The sequence below is a fragment of the Pteronotus mesoamericanus genome, unplaced genomic scaffold (genome assembly GCF_021234165.1).
Source record: "Pteronotus mesoamericanus isolate MK-2021 breed Mesoamerican mustached bat unplaced genomic scaffold, CSHL_Meso_final contig_27, whole genome shotgun sequence".
Taxonomy (NCBI): Eukaryota; Metazoa; Chordata; class Mammalia; order Chiroptera; family Mormoopidae; genus Pteronotus; species Pteronotus mesoamericanus.
This window is the reverse complement of record NW_026555115.1, coordinates 19,494,155-19,505,892: the sequence shown is the minus strand read 5'-3', so window position 1 is coordinate 19,505,892 and position 11,738 is coordinate 19,494,155. Positions and strand designations below refer to the sequence as shown.

Below are 11,738 nucleotides of genomic sequence, written 5' to 3'. Positions count from 1 at the left end.
GTTTCTTTCTCAAAATTGCTGAGGCTATTCGGGGTCGTTTATGGTTCCATATAAATTTTTGAAATGTCTGTTCTATTTCTGTGAAATACGTCATTGGTATTTTAATAGGGATTGCGTTGAATCTAGAAATTGCTTTGGGTAGTATGGACATTTTGAGGATATTAATTCTTCCAATCCATGAGCACTGTATATCCTTCCATTTATTTGTGTCTTCCTTAATTTCTTTTTTCAATGTTGTATAGTTTTCTGCTTACAGGTCTTTTGTGTCTTTGGTTAAATTTATGCCTAGGTACTTTATATTTTTTCTTGCTATATCGAATGGTATTTTTTTTCTGATTTCTTCTTCTTCTATTGCATTGCTAGTGTACAAAAACGCCTTTGATTTCTGAATGTTGACTTTGTATCCTGCTGTTTTGCCAAATTCACTTATTAGGTTGAGGAGTTTTTTGGTAGAGTCTACAGGGTTCTCTATGTACACTATCATGTCATCTGCAAACAATGATAGTTTTACTTCCTCCTTTTCTGTTTGGATGCCTTTTATCTCTTTCTCTTGTCTGACCGCTGTGGCTAGGACTTCCAATACGATGTTGAAAAGAAGTGGTGAGAATGGGCATCCTTGTCGTGTTCCCGATCTTAGTGGGAAAGCTTTCAGTTTTTGCCCGTTGAGTATGATATTAGCTGTAGGTTTTTCATATTTGGCCTTTATTACGTTGAGGAATGCCCCATTTATTCCCATTTTGCCGAGTGTTTTGATCATAAATGGGTGCTGTACCTTGTCAAATGCTTTTTCTGCATCTATCGAGATGATCATGTGGTTTTTGTCTTTTCTTTTATTTATGTGATGTATCACGTTTACTGATTTGCGTATATTGAACCATTGCTGCATCCCTGGGATGAATCCCACTGGATTGTGGTGGATAATCTTTTGAATGTATTGCTGGATGCGGTTTGCCAGTATTTTGTTGAGGATTTTAGCATCTATGTTCATCAGGGAAATTGGCCTGTAGTTTTCTTTCTTTGTAATGTCTTTATCTGGTTTTGGGATCAGGGTGATGCTGGCCTCATAGAAGGAGTCTGGGAGTCTTCCCTCCTCTTGGATTTTTTGGAATAGTCTGAGAAGGACAGGGGTTAGCTCTTCCTTAAATGTTTTGTAAAATTCTCCTGGGAAACCGTCTTTCCCTGGGCTTTTGTGTGCTGGGAGTTTCTTGATTACAGCTTCAATTTCCCCAGCTGTTATCGGTCTGGTCACACTTTCTGTTTCTTCCTCCTTCAGTGTTGGAAGATTATACTATTCTAAAAATTTGTTCATTTCATCAAGATTTTCAAATTTCTTGGCATATAATTGTTCATAATAGTTTCTGATGATCATTTGTATTTCTGTGGTATCTGTTGTTATTTCTCCTCTTTCATTTCTGATATTATTAATTTGGGTCCTCTCCCTTTTTTTCTTGATGAGTCTCCTTAAAGGCTTGTCAATTTTATTTATCTTTTCAAAGAACCAGCTTCTGGATTGGTTGATCCTTTGAATTGTTCTTTTTGTCTCTATGTCATTCAGTTCTGCTCTAATCTTGACTATTTCCTTCCTCCTACTTCCTCTGGGATTTATTTGTTGTTGTTTCTCCAGTTCTTGAAGTTGTAGTGTTAGGTCTTTTATTTGAAATGTTTCTCTTTTTTAGGTAAGCCTGTATTGCTATGAACTTCCCTCTCAGGACTGCCTTTGTTGTGTCCCATAGGTTTTGAACAGTTGTCTGTTCATTTTCATTTGTTTCCAGAAATTTTTTGATTTCTTCTCTTATCTCATTATTGACCCATTCATTGTTTAATAGTGTACTGTTCAGTCTCCATGAGTTCGCAAGTTTTTGAAGTTTCTCTTTGAGGTTGATTTCGAGTTTCAAGGCCTTGTGGTCTGAGAAAAAGTTTGGTATTATTTCAATTTTCCTGAATTTCCTGAGGCTTGCTTTGTGTCCTATCATGTGGTCTATCTTTGAAAAACTGCCATGAGCATGAAAAGAATGTGTATTTTTCTTATTTGGGGTGTAAGGTTCTATATATGTCAGTTAAGTCTCTTTGATTCAGTGTGTCATTCAGCGCCACGATATGTTTATTAATGTTTTGTTTGGAAGATCTGTCCATTTTTGACAGTGGGGTGTTGAAATCCCCTACTATCAGTGTATTGCTATCTATATATTTTTTGAAGTCATCCAACAATTTCCTTATAAACTTGGTGGCTCCTATATTGGGAGCATATAAGTTTACAATGTTGATGTCTTCTTGAGAAATTCTTCCTTTAAGTATGATAAAGTGCCCCTCTGGGTCTCTCTTTATGGCCTTTGCTTTGAAATCTACTTTGTCTGATAGAAGTATGGCAACGCCAGCCTTTTTCTCATGTCCATTTGCTTGGAATATTATTTTCCATCCCTTTACTTTCAATCTGTGTAGGTCTTCTGCTCTGAGGTGGGTCTCTTGTAGGCAGCATATGTGTGGGTCATGTTTTCTTATCCAGTCAGCTACCCTGTGTCTTTTGATTGGGGCATTTAGTCCATTCACATTGAGCGATATTACTGATAGAAACTTACTCATCTTTTCTCTTTGTACCTGTGTTCCTCTCTGTCTCATTATTTTCCTTCATCTGCTTAAACCAGTCCACTTAGCATATCTTGGAGAGCTGGTTTGGTAGAGATGTATTCTTTTAGCTTTCTTTTGTCTGGGAAACTCCGTATTTCCCCTTCTATTTTAATGGAGAGATTAGCTGGGTAGAGCAGCCTTGGCTGTAGGCCCTTGCTTTTCATGGCTTGGAATATTTGTTGCCATTCCCTTCTGGCTTGTAGTGTTTCTGTTGAGAAGTCAGCTCCTAGGCATATCGGGGCCCCTTTGTATGTTACTTTCTCCTTCTCCCTTGCTGCCTTGAGGATTCTCTCTTTGTCTTTGACATTTGCCATTTTAATGATGATGTGTTTCGGAGTGGACCTCCTTGAGTCCCTCTTGAGTGGGGTCTTCTGTGCCTCCTGGATCCATGAGAGCCTTTCTCTCCTCAAATTAGGGTAATTTTCTATCATTTCTTTTTCTAGGAGGTTCTCTATTCCTTGCTCCTCTTCTTCTCCTTCTGGTATCCCTATTATACGGATATTATTGCATTTCAGGTTGTCCTGCATTTCCATAAATGCTTCTTCATTCTTTTTGAGCCGTTTTTCCATTTCTTGTTCTTTCTGGGAGCTTTTTTCTACCTTGTCCTCCATCTCAATGATTCGATCCTCGCCTTCTTCCAGCCTGCTTTGGATTCCTTCTACTGTGTTCTTCAATTCAGAAATGGTATTCTTCATATCCTCTTGTGGCTTCTTGATAGTTTCTATGTCCTTTTCCAGGCTGATATAGTTTGCTGTAAGATCCTGATAGTTTCTCTGCAGTTTCTCATAGTTATCTTTGAGCTGGCTGAGCTCAGTGAGCTTCCTTAGAGCCCTTGTTTTGAATTCAATATCTGATAGTTCCCTTGCCTCTATTTCATTTAGCTCTCTCTGAGGGGAGTCCCCTTTTCCACTCATTTGAGGGGACCTTCTTTTTCTTCCCATTTTTGTGAGAGTCTGTTAAGTATTTTTGTCCTTTACTTTTCTTTCTGGGCTTGCCTCTGATGCTGTCAGTTGTTGACCCTATAGGGCCTTGGGTTGTTTGTTTGAGCCTTTCAGGAGTCTAATGCCTGTGTCTGACTCCTGCTTGGAGCAGCTCTGTGACCCCTTCGGTCAGGGCTGGGCTATTTTTTGCTATCTCTCTGCGCTCTCACGCGGGTTCCTTGAGCGCGTTCCCAGTGCGGCAGGGTCCCCCACCTGCTTGGGCTCGCATGTGCTTGCCCCAGACCAGGGGGCTTATTCGTGACCTCGCGTACTCATCTGGTCCCTGGCACGCGAGCTTCGCGGCACTGGTCAGTTTAGGGTCTTCTATTGTGTGTTTTCCCCGCTTTTGGCTCTTTGGGTGCGTTTCTTGCCCTCGCCAAATGGGGACTACAGAAATGGGAGGAAATCAGCTCTAGGACTCTCCGGTTAATCCTGTTTCTGGTCTCTCCTCCAGGGACTCTGGGCAGCTCTACTTATTTTGTGGGCTGCTCCGCAATCGCGGCGGGTAGGTCAATTTACTCCTGCCCTTGCCCCTCTGTGCAATCCCTCGCAGGCCGTATGGGTGCCAGTCTGTGTCCTGTTCCCTATCTTAAGGGAAATGTTTTAGTGTTCACCCATTGAGCATGATGTTGGCAGTAAGTTTTTCGTATATAACCTTTATTGTGTTGAGGTGTGCTCCAGTACTCCCACATTGCTGGGTAGTTATTTTCTTATCGTAAATTGGTGCTGGATTTTATCAAATGCTTTTTTGCATCTATTGATATGATAATTTGTTTTTTGTCTTTCATTTTGATTATGTGATATATCACATTTACTGATTTGTGAATATTGCACCATTGTTGCATTCCTGGAATAAATCCCACTTGATCATGGTGGATGATCTTTTTAATCTATTGTTGGATCCCATTTGCTAGTATTTTGTTGAGGATTTCTGCATCTTTGTCCATCAGCAATATTGGCCTGTAGTTTTCTTTCTTTGTTGTGTCTTTACCAGGCTTTGGGATTAGGATGATGCTGGCCTCATAAAAAGAGTTTGGGAACTTTCCCTTTTATTGAATTTTTTGAAATATTTTGGGTATGACAGGTGTTAGTTCTCTTTGAATGTTTGGTAAAATTCACCTATGAAGCCATCTGGTCCAGGGCCTTTGAATGACAGTAATGTTTTGATTACAGCTTCAATTTCATTAGCTGTTATTAGTCCATTCAGGTTTTCTGCTTCTTTCTGATTCCATTTTAGAAGGTTCTATGTATTTAGAAATTTATACATTTCAACCAGGTTGTCCAATTTCTTGGCATATAGTTGTTCATAGTAATTTCTTATGATCCTTTGTATTTCTGTGGGATCCGATTTTAAATCTCCTCTTTTATTTCTGAATTTATTTATTTGTGTCCTCTTTCTTTTTCTCTTGATAAGTCTGGTTATCAGATTGTCAGTTAGTTTATCTTTTCAAAGAACCATCTACTGGATTCTTTGATCCTTTGAACTGTTTCTAAAGTCTCTGTCATTTAATCTTCTCTGATTTTAATTATTTCCTTCCTTCTGCTTGTTGTGGCTTTGTTGTTGTTCCTCTAGTTCTTTTAGATGTTTGGTTAGGTTGTTTACTTGAGATTTTTCTATCTTCTTTAGGTTGGCCTGTAATGTTGTGAACTTCCCCCTCTCAGGGCTGCTTTTACTGTGTACCATAGGTTGTGGGTGGTTGTATGTTCATTTTCATTTGTTTCCATAAAATTTTTCTGGAAAAATCTCATTGTCAATCTCATTGTTAGCCTACTCATTATTTAATAACATGTACTGGAGTCTTTGAGTTTCTTCTTTTTCTATTTTTTAAAGTATATTTCATTGGGAGGCAAGATGGCAGAGGAGTGAATGGAACTCACATTGACCTTCTCCAAGGAACAATCTGGAATTACAACTAAATTGTGTAAAAGACACCCAGAACAAACAACTGAACAATAGTGAGAGAGATGCCTTATAACCTCAGACAGACAGAAGAATCAGCTTTAGTACACTCTGACTGGTAAGGAGTGCAGTGGAGACTCAAGAAAGCTGTCTGAACACCCATGGGCAGCAGTGCAACAGGAATATTTAAGCAGCCGGTTGGATCCCCCTGAAAAGAGTGAGGTCTAAACCATAAGCAGGGGTATACAGCCTACAGCACCAGAGGCCAAAAAGTACAGAGATAACACCCACCTGTGAAAAATGGCAGGGTTGCTCTCTGCCAGAGACAGACAGCTGGAGGTGCAAAGATCATTTAAAGGGCCAACGCATGAATTTTTATTTGAAGCCATTTACCCTGGACTCTGACAAAGGCAGGAGAAGAATAGACTAGAGATGCCTGAGGAGAGACTGGGGACAGAAGCTTTGGGGAGAGCACTGAGGGAATAGCCAGTAGGGTCCGGGTGCTGACTCATCCCCATACAGCAGCAGCCATCTTACTCAGGAAGACCACTCCCCTGAGTGGCAACACCATGAGAGGAAACAGCCCTGTCCACAGGAGGGACTCTACCCTGCCTTGTGGTGCCTAAGCCTGACTGCTGAGTGCAGAGTGACTAGATTAACAACTGAAGGAGACAGCCACAGACAGTAGATTCCTGGAGGTCTCACACAGACTGCCTAAGGTAAGACGGGGACAACATCTGATATCATCAGAGGAGATACAGAAAGAAAAAACACTGGTAAATTCCAGCGGCTACCGAGACGAAATCCACTGTGGTCTTCTCCATGATTTGCAATATTTTTCTTAACTACTTAGCTTTTAAATGTCCATTTTGGGTCCATCAAGTTTGTGGATATTAAGTCATTAGATCTTATGCTAATAGGTTATTTCTCTCCTTTCTTATAATAGCCTTAATCTCTTCAAAGCCTTATTAATACTGGTTCATTTGCTGTTGCTAGTGGGATTGCAAGGGGAGAGTTATGTTTGCAGATGTGGGTTTGTTTTCTGGGCTTTGCGATTTTGTTCTGGCAGCATCCGCACAAAAACACACAAGACGTGGTGGGCAGAGTGACCCTCAGTCAACCAGCTATCAGGTATGACCCACCAAACTATGACCAAACAACAATCAAAACCCAATTACTTCAGAGAGTCAACATAAATGGCATAACAGGGGTCCAAAGAGCAGCAAGTTCAGGAGATCAAGGAGACTGCACCACTGAATCTCACAGGCCTCCTATTATAGAGGTTCATACCACAAAGTCATGAAGTCAACACAGATCAATTTAATAAGCAGAAGCAAAAAAGAAGAGTCTCACAAATAATGGGAAGACAAAGAAAGAACCCCCAATCAAAGGGAAAGGAGGAATACCCATAAAGAGAACAAAATGCGATAGAGGCAAGTAAGCTATCAGATATTGAGTTCAAAAAAAATGGTTCTAAGAAAGCTCAATGAACTCAGTGAGCTCAGAGACAGTTACAAAAATCTACAGGGAAACTATGAGGAATTCGCTGCAAACTATATCAGCATGAGAAATGACATAGAAACTATAACAAGAGGCAAGAGGAAATGAAGAATACAACTTCTGAATTGAAGAACACAGTAGAAAGAATCAAAAGCAGGCTAGATGAAGCAGAGAACTGAATCAGCAAACTGAAGGACAAGGTAGAAAAGAGCTCCCAGAAAGAACAAGAAAATGAAAAATGACTCAAAAAGAATGAAGAGACATTGAGGGAAACGCAGGACAACCAGAAACGTAATAATGTCCGTATAAAAGGATGCCAGAAGGAGAAGAAGATGAGGAGCAAGGGATAGAGAACCTGTTTGAAAAAGTAATGATGGAGAACTTCTCTAACTGGAGAAGAGAGGAAGTCTCACAAGTCCAGGAAGCACAGAGGGCCCCATTCTAGAGAAACCCAATGAGGCCCACTCCAAGACACATCATCATTAAAATGGTAAATAGCAAAGACAAAGAAAGAATCCTAAAGGCAGCAAGGGAGAAAGGAGTAAGGGACATGCAAGGGAGCCTCGATACAGCTAGCAGCTGATTTCTCAACAGAAACACTACAAGCCAGTAGGGAATGGCAAGAAATGTTCCAAGTCATGAAAAGCAAAGGCCTGCGACCAAGACTGCTTTATCCCGCAAGGCTCTCAATTAAAATGGAAGGCAAAATAAGGAGTTTCCCAGACAAAAGAAAGCTAAAAGAATACACCCCCACCAAACCAGCATTGCAAGATATGCTAAAGGGACTGCTTTAAGAAGATGAAGAAAAAGAGGGAGAAAGGGGAGAACACAGGTACAAAAGGAAAAAATTAAAAAGTGCCTATCAATAGTAACTTTAAATGTAAATGGATGAAATGTCCAATCAAAAGACATAGGGTAAGCTGAATGGGTAAGAAACATGACCTGCTCATATGCTGCCTAAAAGAGACCCACCTCACAACAAAGGACCTACACAGACTGAAAGTAAAGAGATGGTAAAAAATATTCCAAGCAAATGGACAAGAAAGCCGGTACAGCAATACTTATATCAGACAAAATAAACTTTAAAACAAAGGCCTGAAAAGAGATCCGGAAGGACACTTCATAATACTCAAAGGAAGAATCCATCAAGAAGACATAAATTTTGTAAACCTATATGCACTGAACATAAGAGCACCCACATATATAAGGAAAATCTTGGAGGACTTCAAGAAATATATAGACAGCAATACACTGATAGTAGGGGATTTTAACACCCCACTGTCAACAGTAGATAGATCTTACAAACAATATATCCAAACAAGGATACTGTGGAACTGAATGACGCTTTAGATCAAATGGACTTAACTGATATATATAGAACCTTTCATCCCAAAGAAGGAAAATACATATTCTTTTCAAACACACATGGAACATTTTCAAAGATAAACCACATGTTAGGATACAAAACAAGCCTCAACGAATTCAAGAAAATTGAAATCAGTAAACCGGCTGCGTAGGTACGAACTCAGGCCCAGCCCGGCCAGCGAGCTATGTCCCTTTGTCTCATAACCATGCCCACCAACGAGACTGCTAATTCACCAGCTGCCCACCTTAACAGATTTAAGAACAAGGGGAAAGACAGTACGGAAATGAGGCGCCGCCGAATAGAAGTTAATGTGGAGCTGAGAAAATCTAAGAAGGATGAACAGATGCTGAAAAGGAGAAATGTAAGCTCGTTTTCTGATGATGCTACTTCTCCACTGCAGGAAAACCGCAACAACCAGGGCACTATAAATTGGTCTGTGGAGGACATTGTCAAAGGCATAAATAGCAACAATTTGGAAAGCCAACTCCAAGCTACCCAGGCTGCAAGGAAACTGCTTTCTAGGGAAAAACAACCACCCAGAGACAACATAATCCGGGCTGGTTTGATTCCAAAATTTGTGTCCTTCTTGGGCAGAACTGATTGTAGTCCCATTCAGTTTGAATCTGCGTAGGCCCTCACTAACATTGCTTCCGGAACATCGGAACAGACCAAGGCTGTAGTAGATGGAAGTGCTATCCCAGCATTCATTTCTTTGTTGGTATCTCCCCATGCTCACATCAGTGAACAAGCTGTATGGGCTCTAGGAAACATTGCAGGTGATGGTTCGGTTTTCCGAGACTTGGTTATCAAGTACGGTGCAGTTGATCCTCTGTTAGCTCTTCTTGCAGTTCCTGACATGTCATCTTTAGCATGTGGTTACTTACATAATCTTACCTGGACACTTTCAAACCTTTGTCGCAACAAGAATCCTGCACCCCCATTAGATGCTGTTGAGCAGATTCTTCCTACTTTAGTTCGTCTCCTGCATCATGATGACCCAGAAGTATTAGCAGATAGCTGCTGGGCCATCTCCTATCTTACTGATGGTCCAAATGATCGGATTGAAATGGTTGTGAAAACAGAAGTTGTGCCACAACTTGTGAAGCTCCTGGGAGCTACTGAATTGCCCATTGTGACTCCTGCGCTAAGAGCCATAGGAAATATTGTCACTGGGACAGATGAACAGATTCAGGTTGTAATAGATGCGGGAGCACTTGCAGTCTTTCCCAGCCTGTTAATGAACTCTAAGACTAATATTCAGAAGGAAGCTACATGGACAATGTCAAACATCACAGCTGGCCGTCAGGACCAGATACAGCAAGTTGTGAATCATGGATTAGTCCCATTCCTCATTGTTGTTCCGTCTAACACAGACTTTAAGACACAAAAGGAAGCTGTATGGGCTGTGACCAACTATACAAGTGGTGGAACAGTTGAACAGCTTGTATACCTTGTTCACTGTGGCATAATAGAACCATTGGTAAACCTCTTAACTGTGAAAGATACCAAAATTATCCTGGTTATTCTGGATGCCATTTCAAATATCTTCCAGGCTGCTGAGAAACTAGGTGAAACTGAGAAACTTAGTATAATGATCGAAGAATGTGGAGGTTTGGACAAAATTGAAGCTCTACAAAACCATGAAAATGAATCTGTATACAAAGCTTCATTGAACTTGATTGAGAAGTATTTCTCTGTAGAGGAAGAGGAAGATCAGAATGTTGTGCCAGAAACTACCTCTGATGGCTATAGGTTCCAAGTTCAGGATGGCACTCCTGGGACCTTTAACTTCTAGATTGTACAGCTGAGGCATAAAGTGTTGTTTGTTGTGTACTATGTTTGGTATAAGTTTGTCTTAACCATTTCTCTACCAAGAACTCTTTTTAAATGTGGTTTGTTATTGTAGCACTTTTTACAATGAAACTATACCTGAACAGTTCCAAACTGTACATACTGTATGAAACTTCTCCTCTCAATGGGTTTCTTATTTCTATGTGAAATTTCTTATCTTACAGTGTCCTGTAAATGAAGATTAAGTTCCACCATTTACGTTAAAAAAGAAAAAGAAAATTGAAATCATAACAAGCATTTTCTCGGACCACAAGGGCTTGAAACTGGAAACCAACCTTAAGGAAAAAGCTCAAAAACATTCAAACTCATGGAGATCGAACAGCATGCTATTAAACAATGAAGGGTCAGTAATGAGATCAAGGAGAAATCAAAAAGTTTCTGGAAATAAATTTAAGTGAACATGCAACAGTTCAAAACCTATGGGACACAGCAAAGGCAGTCCTGACAGGGAAGTTCATCAAAATACAGGCCTACCTAAAAAAGATAGAAATATGTCAAATGAATGGCCTAAGCCTACTCTTCAAGAACTGGAGAAACAATAGCAAACAAAGCCAGAGGAGTAAAAGGAAGGAAATAATCAAGATCAGAGCAGAACTGAATGACATAGAGACTAGAAGAACATTTCAAAGGATCAATAAGTCCAGGAGCTGGTCCTTTGAAAAGGTAAACAAAAGCGACAAACCTTAAAGCAGACTCATTAAAAAAATAAATAAATAAGAAGGGAGCAGACCCAAATAAATAATATCAGAAATGAAAGAGGAGAAATTACAACTGATACCACAGCAATACCACATATTGTAAGAAATTACTATGAACAAGTATATGCCATGAAATCTGAAAACCTGGCAGAAATGGACAAATTTATAGAAAAATATAACCTTCCAACAATTAACGAAGAAGCAGAAAGCCTGAACAGATTGATAACAGCAGGTGAAATTGAAGCAGTAATCAAAAAACTACTGGCACACAAAAGCCCTGTGCTGGATGGTTTTACAGGGGAATTTTACAGAACATTTAAGGAAGAGCTAACCCCTGTTCTTCTCAGACTATTCCAAAAAATCCAAGATGAGGGAAGACTCCCAAACTCTTTTTATGAGGTCAGCATCACCCTAATCCCAAAACCAGATAAAGACACCAGAAACAAATAAAACTACAGGCCAATATCCCTGATGAACATAGACACTAAAATACTCAACAGAATATTGGCAAACTGCATCCAGCAATACATTAAAAAGATCATTCACCATGATCAATTGGGATTCATCCCAGGGATGCGAGGATGGTTCAATATTCACAAATCAACAAATGTAATACATCACATAAGCAGAAGAAAAAAAGACAAAAATCACATGATTATACTAATAGATGTGGAAGAAGCATTTGATAAGGTACAGGACCCATTTATGATAAAAGCATTCAGTAAAGTGGGAGTAAAGGGGACATACCTCACATAGTAGAGGCCATGTATGAAAAACCTACAGCCAACATTATACTCAATGGGAAAACACTGGAAGCT

At 39.9% G+C, this 11,738-nt stretch overlaps 1 pseudogene; it reads left to right on the top strand.

The window, feature by feature from the left end:
- Positions 1-8,576: 8,576 nt before the first annotated feature.
- Positions 8,577-10,181, top strand: LOC129071687 (importin subunit alpha-1-like; annotated as a pseudogene).
- Positions 10,182-11,738: the final 1,557 nt, after the last annotated feature.